The 24,381-nt window shown below is 42.0% G+C and overlaps 1 protein-coding gene and 1 long non-coding RNA gene across 7 annotated transcripts in view; one reads left to right on the top strand and one right to left on the bottom strand.

The window, feature by feature from the left end:
* The window catches only part of LOC115069305, a 26,511-nt gene extending 20,680 nt beyond the window's left edge, over positions 1 to 5,831 (bottom strand). Inside the window, exon 1 of the long non-coding RNA XR_003848577.1 lies at positions 5,539 to 5,831. This is a non-coding gene — a long non-coding RNA (uncharacterized LOC115069305). The remainder of the gene's footprint in view (positions 1 to 5,538) is intronic.
* Positions 1 to 24,381, top strand: part of Limch1 (LIM and calponin homology domains 1) — a 353,723-nt gene that overhangs the window by 64,327 nt on the left and 265,015 nt on the right. The window lies entirely within an intron of this gene.

The following is a 24,381-nucleotide window of genomic DNA, read 5'->3' as shown; positions in this document are numbered from 1 at the left end:
AGGATCAAGGGCCCCACAACAACACTTAACGATGTAGTTAGCCAAGGTGACCAGGAAAATAAGGACTCATACCAATTCTGGTGATTAATAAATTCCTGTTCTCTGGCATTAATTCATTGTTGGACCAATCTAATGCTATCTCTGATAACTCCAGTGTGATTAGCATAATGCCGTGCATAAACCATATTCTTGTATAAAAACAAAATCTAGCCTTGGTCGGTTTTGTAACACTATCTCAGCTAAAGAATCAAGGGAGTAAGTTAAGTTTTCCCATAGTTACATCAGGAGTGCCATGCTGAAAGGAAATCCATTTACCCTTTTATTTGATCCAGGAAGTAAATGGCTCACAACCCCAAGTTCCATAATGCCATTCATTTTCTTGGCTGCAGTCTGGACGCTCATCTGCTGGGCATCCATAACCTTGTAGGCTTTGCCGTTGTTTCTCATGACTTGGAGTTCCACATCCCCAGGGTCGAGGAGATGGGACACGATAGTTAGTTATTCTTACTTGAAAACAGATCACAAAGGCCAAACAGAAAGTTGGGGGAGTGGCTAGTGGTAGTGTTAGTGGCTAAGATCTTACCACCTGAAGTTCTTTTTAATACCCAATTATCAGGGGATGGCTCATGGGGATTTCAGTTGCTGTACCCAGTTCCAGTTTTTTTTTGTTTTTTGTTTTTTTTTTGGTCTTTTTGAGACAGGGTCTCCCTGTACTCACAGAGATCTGCCTGCCTCTGCCTCTGCCTCCCGAGTGCTGGGATTAAAGGCGTGTGCAACCATGTCTGGCCCCAGTTACAGTTTTTATTATCCAGAAGGAGAACATAAGAATTAAGATTCTTTTATCAGTTTTACTTTGAGAGGATTGTCTGTTCTTTTTATTGTTCATGTTTGAGGAATGTGGCCTGGATGAGCTCTCTTAACTTGAGAATGCATTCTTTAGCAAAAAAACTATAAGATTAGAAAGATTTTTTTAATGTCTGATACAATGCATCGGATATGGACCAGCCACTTGGGTTCAAGGTTAGGCACTTGATGTCTGTGGACTCAACTCCAATCACCAGGTTCCAGATCTGTCTGTTCAGTGGTCAGTGAGGGATGACTGGGCTCATGAGCCTCCTGCACTAGTCCATGTACCTGGCTCAGAGCATTTTGCAGAGCCTGCAATGACAGTAAAAGGCTGTAATTAGATATTTCTACCAGGTTTTCCTCCCCTAAGCGGGAAGTAGGGGTGGAGATTACCCAAACAAGATCTCAAAGGGAGTAATTCCTTTCACATAAGGAGTACATCTGGCTTTTTTTTAGGAGAAGCATTTCATTACAGCTTTAATATACTCAATAACAGTTTCCAGAGGTAAAAGGAAGAGTACTTATACTCTTCCTTACTTACCAGTTACCATCAATCTGTTATTAGCTTAGTCAAATTCTGGCTGTAAAATTTTTAGGTTCACTGTTGAATTAATACAGTTATACAATACTGAACTTAGTATAAGCCCTGTAAAGGGAAAGAGGAAGAGTACTTATATTCTTCCTTACCAGTTACCATCAGTCTCTGTTATTAGTCAAAGTTTCCTTAATAGTTCTATTCATCCTTTCTATCTGTTCTGAACTCTGGGGGTGATATACATAATGTAATTTCCAGTCTATCTGGAGGACAAATGCTAAGGTTTTAGATACACTGGCTATGAAAGCCATGCCATTGTCAGACTCCAGACCAATATGGATGCCAAATCGAGGTACAGTCTCATTTAGTAGATTCTAGGAGAGCAAGGATTTTTTTCCTTATTTTACTATTTTTGAAGAGGTAACCCAATTTGCCCATGGGGAATCGGGATGCAGACTGCTCTGGCTTCTTCCATGCTGAACAGAGACGTAGAGTGTGTCAATTGGGGTACCCCTACAGTGGGGCCTATTTAAAAGACTCAGATTGAGACATGAAGGAGAAGTAAAGGCAAGAATAGTTAGCATTACAAGTTCTAGACAGGGAACCAGAAAAAATCAGAACAGGGCAAACTTTAAACGCTTAAAGTCCATTGGAATTTTCTGATGAGGGCTTTCAAAAGCATCCATCTATTGTGTTCTTTTTCATTTTTCTTTGGGCTGCCAAGACTGGACACTAGAGTGATGAACTTAGGATTTGTTTTCAAGTACTCTGATAGCTGTTGGAGTGCCTAGAATCAGTAGATAGGAAGTAAAATAAACTTAGACATCATTTTAGAACAATAGCAGCTGTAGGTGGGCACTATAGTATAAGAGACCAAGATCTGAAGTCTTATACCTGAGCAGTATTTTCTTGTTAAGAACAAAATCATCACTGAGAAATAATTGTCTAAGTAACATTTTACCTGGACTTAAGTCTAATGTCTGGAAAATACAATCCTTTGGACTCTTGAAGAAATATACTTATTATTTTAAGTTTTGGTTATACTTTCCTTTTGGGTGTTTAAGACCATACAGTTGGCCCAAATAAACCACTTTACTTTTACTTTAAGGTTGGTTGAGGATCTGGTCCTCAGGGGTCACGTGGGCTTGGTGGGGCGCCTCTGGCTCCTTAGGCTTTCTTTTACCAGTTCCATCTACGTGAAGATAAGTCAAGAGGTCCTGCTCGACCGGGGCTTCGCTTGGAAGCATGGAGGAAATGTTTCCTCTGTGCTGACCCTCCTCTTTGCAGACTGGACACTGGTTTGAGTCCCTCTGATGGGGTCTCCATGACCTCCCTGAACAAGAGGACGGGTGACTCATCACAGTTACAGGACATATCAAGAGATTCCCATAGTCCCCTGGGACACTGTTGACCTTCCAGGGAAAGGAACAAAACTGTCCCTTAAGTCCCTTTGTCCAGATTAGTATGGGCTTCTAAGTATGGTTATTAACCATCTAAGAAGGTCAGTTGCACCAGCCTGGTACCTTTAATTACTGTGTAATGTATAGATAAAGTTTGAACAAAACCCAAATGTTCTCAATAAACATTGACTGGAAGAGATTTATCATCACAGGTTACCTCTAATTACTGTGTGATATATAGATAAGGCTTGAACAAATCCCAGATGTTCTCAGACATTCACGGTAAAGATTTACCATCACAGGTTAACTAGGCACAGCCCAGGAAAGGGACCTTAAACAAGAATTTAAGTCTATTTTAATGAAGGCTGTTCTAGTACAAACAAAAGCAGCCTCATTTTAGTTTTCTATATCCTGATTTACAGTTTTCGGAAGGAAGGGAGGCATTATATCACAGACCTATCAACAGGAAATAAACTGATCAGAATTCAGACCAAGGTTCACAGAAACTGTTTTCTTCTAGATTGCATACATCTGGTTCAAGGAGGTGGACCTAGCTTTTCTTGAGTCAAATCGTTCTTGTTATGGGTAAAAGAAAGTGCCAAAACTAACATTTGCATAATACAGAGAAACATAAAAGACATCTTTCAGTAGTCATTGTTATGCAGGTAAAGCTTGGGTGATATTCTAAAATAAACCTTTGCTAGACATCCTTAAACTAGTTGACTGAGTTATGACCTCAAGATTGTCTGTATATTATCCCTGTTCCATCATTGATAAGTCATAACAAACCTATACAGACCTTTATCATTTGCTTAGGCTTTTTTATTCATTCTATACATAAATCCCCCTTAATAACATCTTTAAACCTACACAGACCTTTATTACTTGCCTAGGCTTTCTCGTTTTTTTTCCTTTTGTTAATTCTGGAAATATCCAGCCATCATATTTTTCATTCATAAATCCTTCTTAGTAAAATATCTCCATTCCCATATCCTTCTAATATCTTTTAACTTTTTATTTTCTTTTTTAATAACCATGAGACATAATATCATCAACAAATAAACATTCCATCTGTTGTGAGAATTCCCCTCCGACTTCAAGCAATGTCTGTCCCCTTCTAAGGTTCCAGTGTCAACCCAATGCTTGACTAAAGCTCTCCTGGGGAACCAGTGAACTTACTGAGCTTACTTACAGAGATGACTGAGGAGTTCCTGAGGTATATAGGTGACCTGAGAGCCTTTCCTAGCCTTTCCCAGATAATATACTTTAGTCATTCTCAAACCCAGGAGACTGTATGTGATTAGGGCCAAATTACGTACAGTTGGCTGGGAAGAGTGGCTGGATACTCAGGTAAGGGTCCAATGACCCTGCTTATATCTCCTTTAATTAAAGAATACGATAGTCAACCAGTCCAATTGTGATGACCTTTTGTAAGTCATGTAAACACAAGGTAAAGAGAAGCAATTGGTACACAACCCCCAGCATAGTCATTTAAGGAAAACTGTTATAACCCTGTTTAGACTTTAATAAATTCTTTTAATAACATTTATAAAGAAATTTACCAAGTAATTAATATTTTACCTCATATATATGAACAATTATTCTAAATATATTATTATACTGTATAAACTTTGAGATGCCCTTGTAAGCCTTGAAGCAGGTTTTAAACAATCAAGTCTCCTTTAAAGGTTAAGAGATGTTTTACATAGAATTTGATATCTAGTAAATTATTTAATAATAGTCTCAGTATTAAACATAAGTCTATACATTTATAATGGTCTCATATAATAAATACTATGGTTAGACATAATGTCATGACAAACCAGTTTTAAAACCAAGACTGATTTTTCTTGTTCCAAGGGAGAAAAGCACAGAGTCATATCCAAGCCAGCAGTTTCCAAGGACGAAAAGCGTCTCTCCTGAAACAGACCGTATCTGCCTGCATACCGAGCAGTGCTGCAGGAAACAGAGGGAAAAGGACAAGGCCAAAAGGATGAGATAGGAAGACCAGTCCCAGAATTTATTTCCAGCAATAAAGATGAGTTAACATATTAGATCAAATCTATAACCAACAGGAGTTTAATTTTCTCAAATCATTTTCAAGCCTTTAGAGGTCTGAAAGCATCACAAACCAGGCCAAGAATGTCAAAACCAAAATACTTCCAAAGTGAGCAAACCAAAGAGATATTTTAAAACAAACATTATGAAAGCAAACCCAACCCAAAAGGTATGCAACAAATAAGGTCCTTAAAAAACAAGTTCTACCATTAAAGATATTTAGGGTTTTTGATGAAAACATATGAAGACAATAATCACAGACATACATGACAGAATTACTTGAGATCTCAGCACAGGAGACATAACATGACATAATTGAATTAAAACTAGGTGCATCCAAAACATGACCTGAAGTCAGATAAGTTGTTCAACATACACTCTAACGGGGTAGCACCCTGAGACACACTCCCACCCCTGACGAACACAGATACAAGACCAAAACACAGAACAAGACAAGCACAGACAAATAACATCAACCAGATTGCTGTCAAATCCAGGTCCCGAAAGACAAGCTTTTGGGCTCATGGCCAGGCGGGTCCGGGGACGTCTCCTCCGGAACCCGACTAGGGGAGGTTTGCTGCATACAGCTTCCCACCTAGTAAGTCTGATCAGAGCCCAGAACCAGATGGTGAAAGTCGCTGGCTAGCCAAAATCAAAAGAGAAACTAAAACAAAAGCATTTTCTCAAGCTCTCTCTTACCTTGTTGGTGGTATGGTGGGAGAAACTGGAGGGCTGACTGGGGAAGCAGAAGCAGCTGGGATAGATGCAAGTCCCCTCTCAGGGAGTTTGCTGATACTGCCCGGCAGCTGAGGCTGATGCAGGTCCCCTCCCAGGGAGTCCTCAGAATACTGCTGGGCAGGTCCCTTCTCAGGGAGTTTCCTGAAACTGCTGGGCCCAGAAGTCCTCTGGATCTCTGTGGAACCTCCAAATGTTATAGGTCAGAGTTTGCAAAAATATCACCAGCACCACTTTAAGAAAAGTAGCAAGGTAAATTTTATTTTTTGACTGGCCAGGCTGTCTATCTCAGGAGTAGAAGCAACCCTGATCATTTTTGGGTCAGAGTGTTTATAGGATTACAGAAATATTATTCGAACAAGACACCTGTGAATCGATCAGGTTTGTACAACATAGCAGAACTTTGAATCTATTAATCAACAACCAATCATTATACAGACAAGTGATACAGTCATATAACTTGGTAATCAACTTTGTAATTTTAAAATTAGTTTCCTAGCCATAACAAATATAGTAAGAAAGCTGAAATCAACAGTTACCGGGTGGTCATATAATAACAGGGTGGTCTTATACTTTGTATCAAGGGGACCTAAAATAGCAAGCGAATTACAGAAGCAAAAACAAGCAGTTAGCCAGATGTAGAATGTCTGAGGTTAGCATGTTCCACTGGTTTGTGATTGAGCTATTTCTTAGAACTCAAGGCTGTTGTCTCTTTTTAAATATTTCCCATAGGTGAAAAGAGGTTACTGTTAAAATTGCTATTCTGAGCAAGATGGAGTAACTTAGGTTAAGTTGCTAATATAGTTCATTCTTCAGTAGCAGAGTTCCATGTTCAAACACATTACTATTTTTGGTAATGAAATATGTGAATGTGGATAAAGATAATACATATAATCGGGTTAGTTCTTGTCAGATTTCATCAATGAGTTTTCACCAAACATAGTATAGGTTTTCAGAGATCTGGGGATCTATCTATTCATTCATCCATCCACCCATCCATCTTGTTTATTTGAGACAGGATCTCACTAGATAGCTCTTTTTAGCCTGGAGTTTCCTCAGATTCACAGAGATCCACCTGCCTCTGCCTCCCAAGTGCTAGGTGTACAGGTGTGTACCACCACTACCTTTGAATTGTGGTTAAGGAATTACAGATCATGGCAGATCTTTGTAAGTACTTCTAGCTTGTGCTTCTGTGTGCTGCTGTCCACTTTGCCTTTAAAAACCTGGACTCCTCTGGGTCAGATGGAGTGGCTGACTTCTGGCATCATTCATCTTGTTTCCTGCAGGAAATCTGTACTTCTTCTACACACCAAAGTCAAAGAGGAAAGTAGAGGAAAATCCATCTTGGGTTTTCCTCTGGGTGTCTGTGTTAGATCCTGATTAGGTCTGTCTCTCAACTAGAGAAATATCATTCTTGGTCACCACATTTTCCAGTCACTGCCCTGGTCTCTTTCCTTAATCACTGCTCAGAGAACATGGCATTGTTCATTCCCTGGCACAAATGGATTCTTATATCAAGAAGAACATATCTGTTTTTCTTCTGGACATGCAAAAATCTCTTTAACTTGAACACTGTGAAGAGTAAATTTGTTTTCATCATAGAGATGTCAGATGGCTTCCTGTTTCTTCTTATTCCCCATCTTGTGGTCTTAGTTCCTATCCCTACTTTCCAGGGCTTTCTGGAAGCCTCTTTCTTATCACTGCATCTCTGCTGCCTGCTCACCTTGGATTGAGGTGAGACAAAGATAACACAGGCTATCTTCAAACCAATGGCAATCCTCCTGCCTCTGGCTCTTGAGAGCTGAGATTGCAGGCATGTGTCACTATGCCAAGTAACCTGCCTGATCTGCTACTTTTTATCCAATTATATCTGCTTTTAGATGTTATTTCCTACAGATTGAGTATCTGTGGGGTGTTGGCTTCGATGCTCAGCTGTCTGTCCCTGAAAATATGCTCATATATGCAGACACTTAAACTTCTAGCTTCATGGCTGTTGGGTTGCTGGGCAGCTGAGTGCTGGATGTCTGAGGTGGTACTGTTAGAAAAGAACATTTTTTATGCACATGGATGGTTTTGTTCTGAAATCTAGACTGTTAACCATGAAATCAGATAGCCGGGCGTGGTGGCATGCACCTTTAATCCCAGCACTTGGGAGGCAGAGGCAGGCGGATCTCTGTGAGTTCAAGGCCAACCTGATCTACATAGTGAGTTCCAGGACAGCTGGGGCTACAGGGAGATCCTGTCTCAAAAAGACCAAAAAGAAAAAAGAAAAAAATTCCTTCTTCTAAGATGCCATTAGTTCTTTCATGGTATGTTTATATGTTTATATTATGTAGATGTTTCATAGGAGACAGTTAAATTTATGAATCCTAACCTTAGCCCGACAGTTCCCATTAGGAATATTGTATATTTTAGAGCAATCCTATAGCTCAGTCTTTTGAAGGGTCTCTGCATGTTGGAGGAATGATCTGTAAGCCATTGTTTTCTGACTGGAGCTGAACAGTCCAGCCTGCACTGCAGCTGTCCCACCCAGCACTGTCGTTTCCTACCAGGGACTCTCCCTTTTAGGTTTTTTGGGTTGGCACGGAAACATTATTGCTCAAAAGAGCCACCCCATTCCTGAGTGTACTTTGACAGGTTTTTGTAAACAGACTCCTTCAGCTTTGTTAAAATTAATGGAAAAATCTAGACTATTCTGTTTATAGTTCACAGCTATTGAGCAATTGATGTTGGTTTGCCTTTCATCTCAAATATTCATTAGAGCTAAAACACCAAGAAACACATCCATGGGTACACTTTGTACACAGAATAGCACCTGCTGGAAGGTCTGGTGAATTTCCAGTTAACCCTCAACTCCGCATGGATAGATGTGGCACATCAAGTCGAATACCCCCTGGGAATGTTCGGGACTAGAAATGTTTCAGATTTCAGATTTTACTCAGTTTGGTGTACCTGCTGTTCCAGTTTGCTTCTCTGTTGCTGTGGTAGAACACTGATAACAAGCGACATGGGGAGGAAAGGGTGTATTTCAGTTTGCAGGTTACAATCCATCATCAAGGGGAGCCAAGGCAGGAACTCAAGCAGGAACCAGGAAACAGGAACTGAAGCAGAGACCATGGAGGAAGGTTGCTTAGGGGTTTGCTTCCCCCAGCTTGCTCACTCACCCTCTTTATACAGCCCGGGCCCACTTGCCCAGGCATGGCACTGCCCACAGTGAGCTGGGCCCTGCTGCATCAATTAGTAATTAAGAAAATGCCTTACAGACATGGCTGTAAGCTGATCCTATGGAGGAAATTCCTTGACTGACGTTCCTTAGTCCAGGTTCTCTAATTTGTGTTAAGTTGATAAAACCAGCATGACCGAATACACATAATAACATATCTCGTATGTGTTTGTGTGTGTGTGTGTGTACATGTTTGTGTGGGTATGTGCATATGTGTATGCATGTGTGTGTGTGTGTGTGTAGGCCAGAGACTGACACTGGGTGTCTTAATCATTCCCCACCTTACTTTTTTTTTTTTTTTTTTTTTGCTTTTTGAGACAGGGTCTCCCTATAGCCTTGGAGACCAGCCTGGCCTCAGTCTCACAGAGATCCCTCCGCCTCTGATTAAAGACATATACCACCATGCCTGGCTTCCACCTTACTTTTTAGAGACAGGTCTCTAGTTAAACATGACATTCATTAATTCAGCTAGGCTGGCTGGCTAGTCAGCTGCAGGGATCTGCCTGTCTCCACATTCTCCCTGACTCACCCCAGTGCTGGGGTTGCAGAGGCAGACACCTCTTTGCCAGGCTTTTTACATGGGTGCTCAGGACCTAAGCTCAGGACCTCATGCTTGTACGGCAGGCACTTTACCAACTGAGCCATCTCCCCAGACCCTTCACATGAGGATAAGACCCAAGTCTGAACACAGAATTCATTTGTTTAATATGTACTTTTTACATGTAACCAGAAGATAATTCTATATATCATAAATCATTCTGTGCCTGAGACAAAGTTTGACTAGCACAGCTGAAGGAGTTTGGAGAGTCCTTCTTTGGGGACACCAAATAAGTTGTGCTTTATGCTTGTCATTTCTGATTGTGTCCTGTCACATGAGGCCAGCTGTGAATTCTGTCCTTGTGTTGTCATGTAGACACTTGGGAAGTTTCAGATCTTAGAACATTTTGGATATTTGGAGCAGGGTCACTGAACCTTTTTTGAGTCTTTTTTCCCTAGGGCCTCACACAGTCCTCAGGCACAGGAAGAGACACACAGTTAATGTTAGGTGTGAACTGATGAGTGAATGGACATCTGGTCATCAGAGAAAGTGGCCAGACTTAAGTTATTTTACACATGAACATTTCTTGGGAAGTGTTTTGGCAGCTTGATATGTTTTAATGTTTTGAGAATTTCTATTGCTTTTCCTGCCCCCTTTCCCTTCATGTCTGCCAGAAACTGCCAAGGGTCTGCCTATCTGCACTGTTTGTTTGTTCTTACTCATAGGAAGGTGATATCATGTATGCATTTAAGTACCACATGGCGTTTGTCTTCAAGCTCACTAATGATGGATTTTGTTTTCTTTCTTCTCGGGGTTGTAGAGAATGGGCAGCTTTGTATTTATCAATGTGCGTGACCATTTCCTCCCTCCTACCCTACAGCCCTCTCTCTGTCGTAGACAAGAACTCAGTTGGTCCTATATAGTGACACCACCAGCCTTCTCTGGGCCAGACAATTCTGGAAGCCTTTGTGCTCTCATTTCCTTAAAGAAGTGGAAGGTAGGATGTTTGAAAGCAAGGCAGCTGGGGCTTGTTCCAAAGCATTGGCCTTGGCTATTTGTTTTTCTGCATTTTTGCAGAGGAGTTTTTGCCAGGAGACCTTTGCACCCCTGCTCATGCAAACCCCAAATTACAAAAATACGTAACAAAAATAAAACAGAAGCCAGGCTGAAGGTTATCTTCCCTAAACAGGACTCCTTCCTTCTTTAGATTGTACAAACAAACGCGGAGCCCAGTTAGGCTGCAATCAATCATTCCTGGAGAATTCAGAACGAGTTCTGCAGACCACATTGTCTGGTCCTCCAGGGCTCCGCTTTGTTTCCTTACCTTGTTTGCCCACCAAATGGAAAGTCTGCATGGAAGAAAAGGATAGTTTACGGATTTCTTTTTCCTTCTATGCGTTCAGCAAATGTGTGCTGAGAGATAATAAACAGTTTTCCACGGGTGGTCTCAGCCGTTCAACAGATTATTTTGGAATTGGAATTCTCAAAAAAATGACCTTTAAAGTGGAGAAGTATGACCTTTCTAATCCTTGGGGGGCAGGGAATGCAGCAGTAAAGAGATACACTGGGGCTAGTGATGAAGAATGGGCACACTGACTATGGCTTTGGGCAAGTCACTTAACCTCAATGAGCCTCCTCTGTATAATGGGAACAATCATACCTACCTTGGGTTATTGGGATTGAACCAGTTAATATTTCTAAAGCACATAGAGTGGTGGCTGACACAAAGAGTCACAGAAGTATTTGTTGAATAAATGAAAAGGAAATGGAGATGGGGAAATGTCAGGAGATATTAATGCCAAGAAACCCAAGGGAGGGGCTAGGGAGATGGCTCAGTGTTGATAAAGCCTTTGTCTGCACAAGCGTTAAAATTGGAGTATGGATCCCCAGAACCTATGTAAAAGATAGGCAAGTGTGGTGGCCACCTGTAATCCTGGCACTCTGAGCATAGAGACAGGATCCTCAGGGCAAGCTGGCTGTCTAGACTAGCTGGAATCTATGAGCTCCAGGTTCAGTGAGACCTTGCTTCAACAGAGTGGAAAGCAATGAAAGATATCTGATGCCAAATTTGGGCTTCCACATATGCATACGTGTGCACACATACACATGTGTACATGCCTACATGCAAACACACACATGCATGCATACACACATATACACAAAGAAATCCAAGGGAGGAGAGTGATTTGAAGTGAGACCAGATGAGTGATGGTGATGAATGTGGCCAAGAAAACAGATTGGAAATTGAAGGGTAGACAACATTTCTGCCCATTTGGAGGTGTTCACTGGTCTGTAAATATCCAGATGTGTGAATTTAAATGAGCTGCTTAACCTCCCCATCTGTAAAAGATGGCATACTCAGTATTCTCTCTCTGTGTGTGTGTGTGTGTGTGTGTGTGTGTGTGTGTGTGTGTTCTTGTGGAAACCAGAGGTCAAAATCAGGTGTCTTTCTCAGTTGCTTCTTTCTCTAGCTTATTTTTTGAGGCAGGATCTCTCACTGAGCATGGAGCACCAGTTGATTAGACTGGCTGGCCAGCAAGCCCTGGGGATCTTTCTGTCTCTGCCTCCCAGTGCCGGGATTACAAGCATGTTCTACTGCACCTTTTTTCTTGGGTGCTGAGGATCCAAACTCAGACCTTCATGCTTACGTAGCAAGCACTTTACTGATTGTGGCTCAGTGTTCTTTGAGGTGTGTTTCACTCCAGAAATCCATGAACTGCTGGATCCTATTTTTACTTGAATGCTGGGAGCAGAGCCAGATGGTGGCTTCAAGTAGGGCTGAGGTCCGAGGGTAGAGTTATGTTCAGTTCCTAAGTCATTTCCCAATGAGAGGTGAGAGACTGAGGGCTGAGGCTGGGGAGGTAGCAAGCTGAGTTGCTTCATGAAGATAGTCACTCACCCATGTCTGAAAGCTTGCTGGCGTTCACTCACGTGTTCTGCTCCCTTCTCAAGCAGTTGGTTCCATTTCCTAGTTCTTTTCTGACCTTCTCTTTCCCCAAGTTATGTGTCAAAGGGCCTCATTGTTTGAAACCCATCTGCTTGGGAAGGAAGTAAGCCATGCACAGTAACATAAATAGCAGGTGCAAATCCCTCAGATGGGCTCCAGCAGGAGGCTTGCAAGTGGCTGGGCCCTTCTGCCTCTCTTGGTAGCATATTTTCGATATTACAGTTCATCTGCACCTCGTTTTCTTGAGTGTATGTTATTGTTGTTTATTTTACTGTTCTCTTGTCCCCTTGGGCTCTTTACATGCTTCTTTTAAAAATATTTTATTTATTTTTTAAAATATTTTATTTACTTATTTTTTATTTTATGTGTACCAGTGTATTGCCTGCATGTATGCAAGTGCACCATGTCATGCAATGCCTGCGGAGGTCAGAAGAGGGTGTTGGATACCCTGGAACTGGAGTTATGGACAGTCGTTAGCTACCATGTGGGTGCTGGGATTCGAACCTGGGTCCTCTGCAAGAGCAGCTAGTGCTCTTAACCACTGAGTCATCTCTCCAGCCCCCTCTGTACATATTTCTATTCTACAAAGCGGCATTGGGTTCCTCCCTACCCCTTTACTTCTGGTGCTGTGACCCATAGGTTATTTGAATGTAAGCTTACTTGTGTTTAGTTGCTGAGTGAATACTACTCATTTCAGAGTAGATGATTACTATTCTGGCACAAGATATGTGAACAGACTGTTCTCTGCAGATTTTAGTATCTTTGAGAGGTGAAGCTGATGGCAGTGGCATATAGCAACATGATGCTCTAAAACAATTATCCAACATAAGTTATATTAATGTTTATGTCAGGCTGTAGTATGCACAGTCTTCTCAGTTATAAACCTACAAAGAATTACTTAAAAGTGTGATGAGGTCAATGGAAATGGTCATTGCACCTTATTTTTCAGGTTTTCTTGATTTGTCTTCATTCAGAGGTTGTATGTGGGGGTTGTACAGGCCAAAGATCAACCTTGGGTATTGTTCCTCAGGCACTATCCACCTAGTTTTTTGAGACAGGACCTCTCACTGGGACCTTGGGCTTACTGATTAGGATGGGATGGCTAGCCAGTGAGTCCTCAAGGAGCTACCTATCTCTGCCTCCCCAGCATTGAGATCACAAGTACATGCTAACTCAGCCAGCTTTTAATGTGGGTGCTGGGGATCTGAACTCAGAACCTCACGCTTATATGGCAAGTACTTTACCAACTGAGCTTCCTCTCCAGCTTCAGAGTTATCTCCCTCCCCTTTTCTGTGTTTGTTTTTAGACAGTGTAGCCCAGGCTAGCGTTGATGTATTATGAAGTTCTAGATGACCTTGAAGTTTCATCCTCCTGCCTCTGTCTCCTAAGATTACAGGCATGTGCCACCATGCCTAGTATTTGTGGTGCTGGGGATTGAACTCAAGGCTTTGTGCATGGTAGGCAAGCACTCTACCAATTGAACTACATCCCAGTCTCAAATCGAGTTATTTTAATCAGTCAGGTTGTGGTATGTTGTAATAGCAAACAATACCCAAAGCTTAGTTGTTTCAAAACCACAAAGGTGTTCTCTTTTCTTTTCTTCCCCTTTTCTCCTCTTGTGTGCCACATACATTAAAGATTGACTTTGGCGAAGGACTCACTTATGAATGCAGGTTGAAGGAGTCTTCCCTACATGGAATGTTGATAGTTACCATGGTGAAGTAAAGGGAAGGAGACGTGGTGTATCAGTTACTTTTCTGTTGCTGTGATAGAAACACTGACCAAAGCAACTTATAGAAGGAAAAATTTATTTGTGCTTACAGTTACAGGGGAATCACTGTCCATCATGGTGGGGAGGCATGGTGGCAGGAGGTGGCTGGAACAGGAGCAGAAAGCAGAGCGTTCACATCTTCAAGCAGGCGCAGGAGGCAAGAGAATGACTAGAGATCTGGCAAGGCTCAAGAACTCTATAAGCCTGCCCCCAGTGATGTACTTCCTCCAGCAAGGCCATACCTTCTAAGACCTCCCAAAACAGCGCCACCAACTTGGGACAAAATGTCCAAATACTTGGAGTCTATGGGGCACATTCTCATTCAAGCCATCACACATGGTGAATCATGTACCATCTTTTGTGAGAGTGAGCCTAGATGTAACATGACAGCTACTCATGTTCATTGGCCAGTCAGTGAAAAAGAAATCAAGGCAGTGAAAGGGTCATGTATAACTTCAAGTGGGCAGGGACCACAGCTCCGTGCAGCTCTTGGAAAGAGGAGAACTGGCGGTATTTCATGAGCACCACTAATGCCTACTCCAGACTCCAGTGAATCGGGCAGTGCAAAGATGAGGAAGCAGAGCACGTTGTGGTCCCAGGAAAGTTAAAATGTTGAGACATGGCTTCAAGAATTACAAAAATATAATGCTGACACTAAGGCAGTTAAGAACCATTTCTTCCTATATTTTTTTAAAAGATTGGGAATATCTCCCTTATCATCTTATTTCTCCAGTTTTGTAATTATCTTCCAAAAGTTACACATAACTATTATGTTCAGAATTTGGTTTTACTTCATTTTACATAAAATGTGGGCCTTCCTTTGAGTCTTTGTATAGGAAATATTACCACTTTTGTGTTTTTGCCATGTTTTCACTCTCTAAAAATTGAATGTGCCTAAAAGGAGTAAGCTCTTTATTACAGGCTGGCTTCAAACTCAGGCAGAATTATATTGAAAGCCAATTGATTCCCCTGTGTCTTTCAGTGCTGGAGTTAGAAATAAACCAGCATGATGTCCTTATAATGCAGTGTAGCCATTCTATACAATACACAAGCAGGTCTATAACTTTCAGCATCAGACGCATGTCTGGAGTTGGTGTGACCATCCCTGCGTGTTCAGATTGCTATTTCTCCATCCTAGATGCATGCCCAGTGTTGGGTTCACAGCCCCATGCTTCTTTCTGCTTTCTGGTTGGTTTATGGATTATTTCCTAGAGTCTAGACATGGAATGAAAAATAATTATATAATCCATTTCCTGTTCTTCTCTGCAGAATTCAGGGGACTGACTCAAAGCTTTATGACATACGACCTCCTACGTTGTGGAAGGGGTAGTCATCCAGTGACCTATAGATGTGGGTTGGGATCTTAGCTTACCACTTCCTCCTTGTAGGACCTTGGGTAGATTGCTTCGTCTCTTTAGGTCTCACTTTTATTGTTAGTAAAATGAAGAATACAAAACAATTTCAAAAGCTTCTTGTGAAATTTGCATGTATGGCTCATATCAAATGACACCAATGGCTGATGTGTAATAAACAGCAATAATTCTTCCCTACTGACAAAGGGAGTACTGGTGTTTAAAGGACTTCATCACATTTTGTCTCATGGGAATGTATCATGGTGGTGAGAGGCCCGTGGCACTGCACGACACGGGTGCACTCATATACATGCAGGCAATACACTCATACACATAAAAAAAAAAAAAAAAAAAAGTAAAACCCCAAAAGACATTCTCTTGGAATCATAGCCACAGCTGACTTAGCAAACATTGAATTATGACATGTGTCTGTTTTTTCTACTAGTTGTGTTTCTTATCTTGTTAGAGTCTGTAGACTGAGTTCTCAGTCTTCAGTTATGCATTTATTTCCTGGTCTTATGAGTTTTGAGTGATTAGTGAATAATAGTTCAGGGCTGAGGGGAGTAGTGCCAACATTATAGGAGAAGAAAACAAAATCAGTAATTTAATTAAAATCATATAGCTAGGTTTCCCTTACTGTAAAAATATGCCTGAGATAGTAAACTTGTAGAGAGAAAAATTTTTGCTTGGCTTGCCATTTTGGAGATTCCAGGCCATGGTCACTTGGCTCCATTGCTTAGGGCCTGTGACAAGGCAAGTACCATGGTGGGCGTGTGTGGTAGAGCAAACTCACATCACAAATGAGGGAGCAAAGGGAAAAGGGTCCAGGGTCTCACAGTCCTCTTCAGAGGCACAGCCTCAGTGACCCAAGAACTTTCCACAAGGCTTCACCTCTCAAATGTCTACCATCTCCCAATAGTGCTGACTTGGGGACCAAGCCTCAGGCCGAGATTCAAAATTCAAACTATAGCAAGTAAGATGTATTTGGTTCCTATTTGACATTTTTGTTGTCATATAAGATGTTAATCTTTCTTTAGCTCATGAGGTAGCCACAATTATTTATATGTTAAAGATGAAGAAATTCGGGCTAGGAAGTTAAATTTTATTCCCCAGGCAGCTGGTGCTCATACTGGAATTGAACCCAGGACTCCTTTACTTCATAATAGTGTGTTTCTCCCCACTTAACTCTATTGTGCAGACAATCTTGAGTTCAGAATTGGGAGTTAGATTCCTGGCTGATGATCACTGTGTGAACAGTGCATGTGAGTGGATTATTGTGGCAGCTACCCCCCCCCAAAAAACCCCAGGGTGTATTGTTGGCTTTTGTACCATCTAAATTTATCTGAGTGACTTTAAAATAAGCGTGTTGCTGTACTTGATTCCAGACAGGAGTCTAGGAGCCTGGAAACCTGGCCTTTATGACTCCCCATTTGTAACTTAAGATTTTATGTTGCTGTTGGCCTTTACTGGCTTCTGTAATGGGGGGTTAATAAAGAAACAGTGGTAAAGGTGCAAACTAGACAATCAAATAGTCCACACTTCTCTTTCTAAATTATTTTCTCATTCTTCTCACGTGTAACAACTTTGTTAACAAATTGGCTGAGTGTGCAAACTCAGTCTTCTGCCTTTGTTTGGAATGTGATCATTTAGACATCGTTTTGCCTGTTTTCCATTTAAAGCTTTTCCAAAGATAAGCATCAAGGCCTATGCGATAGCTCTATGTTGAAAGTTTTTATTCTTAATTATGAGGCTTGGTGGGACACCGTTCTTGTGTGTGTGTGTGTGTGTGTGTGTGTGTGTGTGTGTTTTACCCAGTTCTTGTGTGTGTGTGTGTGTGTGTGTGTGTGTGTGTGTGTTTTACCCATGAGTGTGTGTGGAAGCCAGAGGTGGATGTCAGGTTCTTTCCTCTATTGCTTTCCACTTTAGTTTTTGAGACAGATCTCTCCCTGAGCCCCCCAGCTTGCTGTTTCAGCTAGACTGGCTGGCTACTGAGCTCCAGTGATCCACTTGTTTTTGCTGCCCAGCACTGGAGTTACAGGTCTGAACAGCCATAAAGGACCATAACTCAGGCCCTTATGTTTGCTCAGCAGGTGCTTTGCTTACTAAGCCACCACCCCAGGCCCCAGAGCATCATTCTACTGATAGGGATGCTTCCTTTCTCAAAGCCTGTCTGCTAAAATACAGGACATGTGGGAGCTTTCAAGAGGATCAAGTTCCTGTTACTGTTTTTTGTAGACAGTGTCTGATGCACAGTGTTCCAATCTAGTTTCATGGTCCTTTTGATCAACCTAAAATAAAACTGAACAAGACGGTGTCTCTCAAAGGGTTAGTCCCCTGGAATTTCACATTTCACAATCAGCATTATACCCTTAGCATTCCTGAGGAATTTTCTCACTAATGTCTAAAGACTGGTTTGTTATTCAGGACAGTGGCTCGGTGACTTCACATGTCACATTCTCTTCACCAAAGGGGAAATCTCTGCAGGCTAATTAGGGAGAAAAAAAGTGCGAGTAGTTCTTTGGCTACTGATGAATTAAATGCGTGTATTTGGTTCAAAACCAAAGCAGAACAAAACCCTTGAAATGAGGGGGATTCTGGCAAAATGGCTGCTTACTTCACTGATCATTTTGTATGTGCCTTGCTACTGTGTCACATTTTGGGGACACCACACACACAGACACACACTCACACACACACTCACACACTCACATACACATACATACACAAAGCTAAAATTTTTTTTGGGGGGGGGCTTTGGTTACCTATTGCAGTGCAAGAAACCACTTCAAACTTGGTGGCTTAAAAATGCCAACAATTTACTTTCTTTTAAGATTCTGAGTTGACTGCCTTAGCTGGGCAGTTCTTTTCCATCATTGTGCTCAGCTGGGGTTGGGCTGAACTTAGAAGGTTCAAGTCTTCCGCCTGTGTTTGCTGCCTGGGTGCTTGGCTTCCCTAAGTGGCTGGTTTGGGTTTCCTGTTTCCATGGTGATCTCAGGTAATTAAGCTTCCTTGGGCAGGAGAGTTGGGCTTCGTTTATCAATTTTGTGATGGTGTAGATGAGCTTTCTGTTGCGGGGGTGTGAGAGAGAGAGAGAGAGAGAGAGAGAGAGAGAGAGAGAGAAGAGAGAGAGACCTTATAAAGCCAAGCTTGGGAATCTACCATGTTGTGTAGGTTGGAGGAAATAGAGTCTGTCTTGATTCCAGGGAAGGAAAATGGGCTCTTTGTCTGGACATGTGGGGTGACATGTGCCTAAAGGGAGGGAACAATTCAATGACCAGAATTAGACAAGTAGAAGAGGGCACTAAGGGCCAAGACTGATGAAAATGCTAATGACAGAGGCGTATGGCACCTTCCTAACACTGTTTAGGATTCTCAGCAGGGGCTGCTGTGTGGAGTGACTTTATGTGCAGCAATATAAGATGACACATGGTGATGTCAGATGGAGGTCACATGGAAATACTGGGGTATCTTTGAGAATGATGGAGCCTTTTGGGGAGAGCTAGAGTCCTGGAAACTCTCAGTGGTCACTAAAGTTACCCTAAGCCAGCTTTTGAATTCTTGTCTCATGAATTCAAAGAATGAAATTCATAAACTATAGAGATAAATTATAGAGAGGTTTATTTTAGACTTATAGGTGAGAGTCATAAAGGGGAGAAAGAAAACCCTGCTATTTGAATTAAGCATGGAGGTCAGCTGCATGATGGACAAGCAGCCATATTGGCAGGGAAGGGAGCTTTAGAGAAAGAATGGAAAGGCCCAGAGTACCAGAGAAAGCCTTAGGCTCTGGGCAACATCCTAAAGAAAGAAAGAAGAGAAAGGAAAGGTCTTTCTGAACTCAGAAAGGTAGGCAGACCCGACAGAAGCTCATGGTAGTTCTGGAGTGACTGCACTAGGGCTAGTGGGTGGCAATCATGGGAAGGAAAAGTACAATAGCTCATTAAAGGGATAATTGTTCCTCCTACCTCTTAAGTATAGCTGAAGGTGCATGAGCCTTCCTGAGGGGACCAAGGGTGGTCCCTTGACCAGGCTATTGACCTGCCCAACTGGATTAACTCTTAAGGGAGGAGACACTAGCATGTTTCCACTTAGAGGTAGATTCCATTCTTTGCTGTAACAGAGGGAAGTCCTAGGTGTGTTCACTGTGTTTCCTCAGCTTCTGTGTGGTGGTGGAAGGAACCAGATGTTTTTTAATTACTTCATGAGAGGACTCTGAAGGTATCTGAGTTATGAGGCAAGAGGGCTCTGGCCAGGGAACTGAGTGGAAGGTGTCCTAGTTTGTTTCTTCATTGCTGTGACAAAATACTCTGACCACTACCAACTTGGGGAGGAGAGGGTTTATTTAGCTTATATATCCTGGGTCATGGTTCATCCAGGAGCCCAAGGTAGGAACTCAGGGCAGGAACCTGGAGGCAGGAGCTGGAGTATAGGCCATGGAGGAATGCTGCTTACTGTCTTGCTCCCCTGGCCCCTGTTCAGCCTGCTTTCTTATGCAACACAGGCCCACCTGCCCAGGGGTGGCACCACCCACAGTGGGCTGGGCCCTCCCACATCACTCATCAAGAAGATGCCCCTCAGACATGGCCACAGGCCAGTCCAATAGAGGAAATTCCCCAATTGAGGCTCCCTCAACCCAGGAGTGTCAAGTTGACACTAAAGCTATCCGGCACAGAAGGTGACGCCCAGAGCTGGCTGTTGCACCCAGTACCCTGCACCAGCTGTGGAGTGCAGCAGCAGGCGCCTAGGGGATATCTGGGATTGGAGATCTAACGGTCTCATTTTCATGGTTACCCGGCAGACAGCAGCCCAGAATAGTCACTTAATTGCAGAAGGCAAATGGGAGGACACCAACTGATTTGTGCTTTCCACTTCCCATGTCATCGTGATGCTGGAAACAGACAGTTTTGAAGAAACATACTGTCTTGAAGATGAGTAGGAGGTAGGTCAGAAACCTGAGTGCCTGAAAAGACTGAATGCAAAGGGATTGCTTAATTTATTATATTAAATATTTGTGAATTTGTCTACAATTATCTTTCTCCATCTGTTAGTGTAAACAATGAATACCTAGTATTTTAGTGACAGAATCATCAGGACCTCTGATTACGTTATCTTATAAAGCTAAGAGACTTAGCAGGTGGTTAAGTGAAGGATCTTGAGATAGGGAGATTCTTTGGGGTCATCTGAGTATACCTAAGGTAATCACAAGGATCCTTGTAGAGAGAAACATACTATCAGAAGCAGATACAGGAGATGTGATGATGGGACCAGGTATATTTTGAAGATGAAAGTGGCCCTGAGCCAACCAATGCTGGAGTCCTCTCGTAGCTAGGAAAGGAGAGCAAGACTCTCCCCAGGTCTCCAGGAGTAACAGCCTTTCAGTGTCTGAACACAAGACATCTGCTTTCCAGAACGTCATTGGAATAAATTTGCATTATTCTAAGCTACTTAACTTAAAACTGACAACTTGTTTTAGCAGCAATAGGAAATGAACATATCTCTTGCACCCCAAGCCAAAGTCACTTCCAGGCATTCTAGCCCTAAGTTCATTGCTCATCTGCAGAATAAAACTAGAATTAGCTTCTTTCTCTCCCCACCCATTCTCCTTGTCATGTGTTAGTAGTCTTGTTTGATAAGAACATCTAGGGCTGGGTTGTGAAGTTTGAAAGTTTCATCTAGGCTGAATGGTCTACGATTCAGCCTGGATTAGAGTCATAGAACTTCTCTGGGGGCATCTTGCAAGATGGTCCAATATCATAGCAACTTATTGACAAGATGTTTTCTGGAACAAACATGAAAGCACATAATCCTGCATGACTTCTATTAGCCACCCACCCTGCTCTTGAATATTTTAATCAATGCCTTAAGAAATAACCAGTAGGAATAGAGAATTGACTCAGCAGTCAAAAGCACTTGCTGCTCTCATGGAGGACTGAGGTTTGGTTCCTAGCACCCATATGGTGGCTCAGAACTGTCTGTAACACCAGTTCCAGGGGGTTCAGTGCCCTCTTCTGGCCTCTACAATACCAGGCATACATACGGTACACATACACGCACATAGACAAAACACTCATACACATAAAGTAAAAATAAATAAATCTTTAAAAGACAGTGTAGGGGGCTGGAGAGTTGGCTCAGCAGTTAAGCGCACTTACTGCTCTTACAGAGGACCTGGATTGGATTCCCAGCACCCACATGACAGCTAACCATCATCCTAACTCCAGTTCCAGGGGATCTGACACCCTCTTCTGACCTCTGTGGGCATTGTACAACATGGGTGCACTTACACACAGGCAGGCATAAAATAAAAATAATAAAATATTGAAAAAACAGTATAGTGTATTTGTTGTATATTTAATGGCATAGGCAGTTTTGAGTGCATTTATAACTTTTAAAAAATTGTACTTGTTATTTTTATTTTATGTTTCTAAGTATCTTACCTGCATGTATATGAGTTCATGTGTGTGCAATGCCCATGGAGGCCAAAAGAGGGCATCAAATCTCCTGGAGCTGGAGTTACAGATGGTTGTTAGCCACTGTGTGGGTGCTGAGAACTGAACCAAGTCCTCTCTCTGCAAGAGCAGCCAGTGCACTTAACCACTGAGCCATCTCTCCAGACCCTGCATTTACAGCTTTTTATGTTCAGCTCTAATAAAATTTATAGAGCCTTGTGCAAACCTCTTTTAAATCTGTGTTTCTATTAAAACATACATTTTGAGCTATAAATTAGGATGCCAGAAATCTTTGTCCCATCTTTGAAGGTGGTAGTGGTTTCATTTGGAGGAGATTTTTAGGCAGAATTTTATTTTCATTTTTATCATGCTGGGGGAATAAACCCAGGGTCTTGACCATGTCAGGCAAGTGCTCTATCACTGAGCCTCACCTCCATCTCCTTGGTTTCAGTGTTTTCTTTCTCACTCATATCTAGATGTCTGGATACCAGGATAATTTATTTTTTTAAATGTCCCTATCTGAGTTGAGATGGTACCCCTGAATTTTTGTCTGCATGTGGGAACCTCTCAGGTTTTTTTGCAGGAGCTTGTCTGACTTGGAACCCAGGGGTGAGGTCCCCACTGGAGGATTGGGGTTTTAGGCTTATGAAGGGTCTGGTAATGAGTCTGGATCACTCAGAAATAATGGTCATATGTTGGGAACAGCTTGTATTAAGAATAATCTTTGTGAGCCAGTTAATACCGTGAGAGATTTTTCCCCAACCCTGTCATTGTGCTATTTGTAGCACAAGTTCCAACGAAACAGCTTTTTATATTTTATCATTAGGACTGTGGAGGCAGCATGTAAAATAATTAAAATAACAGTGCCAAAGCAGTCTGTGTAGGTCTGCCAGAGCTGGAAATGGAATTTTGAAATTTCTCAATTTCTGTGTATAAGCTTTGGTCATACCATGGAGATGTCATGATTTCAGTTCTTGCAGAGGATGGAAAACCAGGATTTGATCACTGTCTAGGTTTATGGTGGTAGCGCAGAATCAGTAGGAAAAATATCCATTAAGGAGATAAATTATAAAGTGGAAAATTAGAGAGAAAATTCATGGTTCTGGTTCATCTTTTGTACAAATGGTGAGTTCTTTAATATAAAAATGAAAGTTGGGGGCTGATGAGATAATTCAGTCAGTAAAATGCTTGCTGTGCAAGGCTGGGGACTTGACTTTGATTCTATGAATCCATATAAAAAAATAGAAGAAGGGTGGTACACTCTTATAATACCAGGGCTGGGAGACAAAGACAGGTGGATCCCTGGACTTCTCTGGCTATGTACTCTAGCCTAATCTTCTGGAGACCTTGTCTTAAAAAAGAAGGCAGACACAGTGACTGAAGAATAACAATAGAGGTGGCCTCTGGCTTCCCATGTAAACACACACACACACACACACACACACACACACACACACACACACACACAGGCCATGCCCAGAGTTTCCTAGGCAATATGTCACATATTGACACTGAGCTTAGACCTCTTTGGTCTTTGCTGTTATTTCTGAATATAAGCTTGACACATAAGTCTTCTCTTCAGAAGAAGTATTTCCAGAAGGGCTACTGTAGCTGTGTGCCAACCTCAAAATAAGCAAATCTCTTTATCACTTACAAAAGAATAAAACTATTTTTACCCATGAGAAATAATTTGCCAGTCTAGACAGTGGAGCCCATCAGCTGCCTCTTATAAGGCAGCAACTCAGAAAAGGATTATTCTCTGTGGAAACCTTTTAAGACTGTGTGTGACTCAAGTCTTCTTCTTCCAGAAGCAAGATTGCAGGAACCCAGAGCTGAGTCTGATGGCTGATGCTGTACACCAGTCCTGGCATTATGGGCCTTCTTGGTTTTAGGCAACTGTCCCTTAAGGACCATGGCTGATTGGCCTACAGATTGAGGCTGAAAAAAAAAAGAAGGAAAGTCAGAGCTAGGGTTGGGAGCTTTGCTGATTTTAGGCTTCCACCCAGCAGGCACTGATAACAAACAGAACGGAAACTCTGTAATGGAATTTATTTGAATCAAAGTGGAAAGAACTAAAGCACCATTTTACAGCAAAAATAGGCTAGGAAAAATCAAAGGGGACCTGATATTGGCGATCTGCTTTTGCCGGGTTCTGTGCTTGGGGTGTGGCAGGCAGACTCTACAATCACAAGAAAAGGCTTTTACTCTTGTTTTCCATTTGCGCAGTGACCATAATGACTCTGTGCAGGCTAGCTGATGTGATCTGTGTGTTCCCCTCTATTTTTTTACAAAAATGCAATTTTCCCCTCTTGTTCTCCCAATGTCCATTTAATGACTGTAAGTCATTAAAACAGTCTGGGAAAGCTCTTTTTTGGTCTTTGGCTGTTGTTGGATGAAGTTGAAATTTTTTTACCTTTACAATGGTCCACTTGTCACACGTGGTGGAGTCTGGATCCTGCAGTGCCCCTAGGATTATTATGTCCACAATCAGCTTGTGGTACACTGAATTTGTTGCCAAAATAGCTTCTCT

This window comes from Nannospalax galili, unplaced genomic scaffold (genome assembly GCF_000622305.1).
Source record: "Nannospalax galili isolate Female #2095 unplaced genomic scaffold, S.galili_v1.0 scaffold772, whole genome shotgun sequence".
Lineage (NCBI taxonomy): Eukaryota > Metazoa > Chordata > Mammalia > Rodentia > Spalacidae > Nannospalax > Nannospalax galili.
This window is presented reverse-complemented; position numbering and strand designations above follow the sequence as displayed.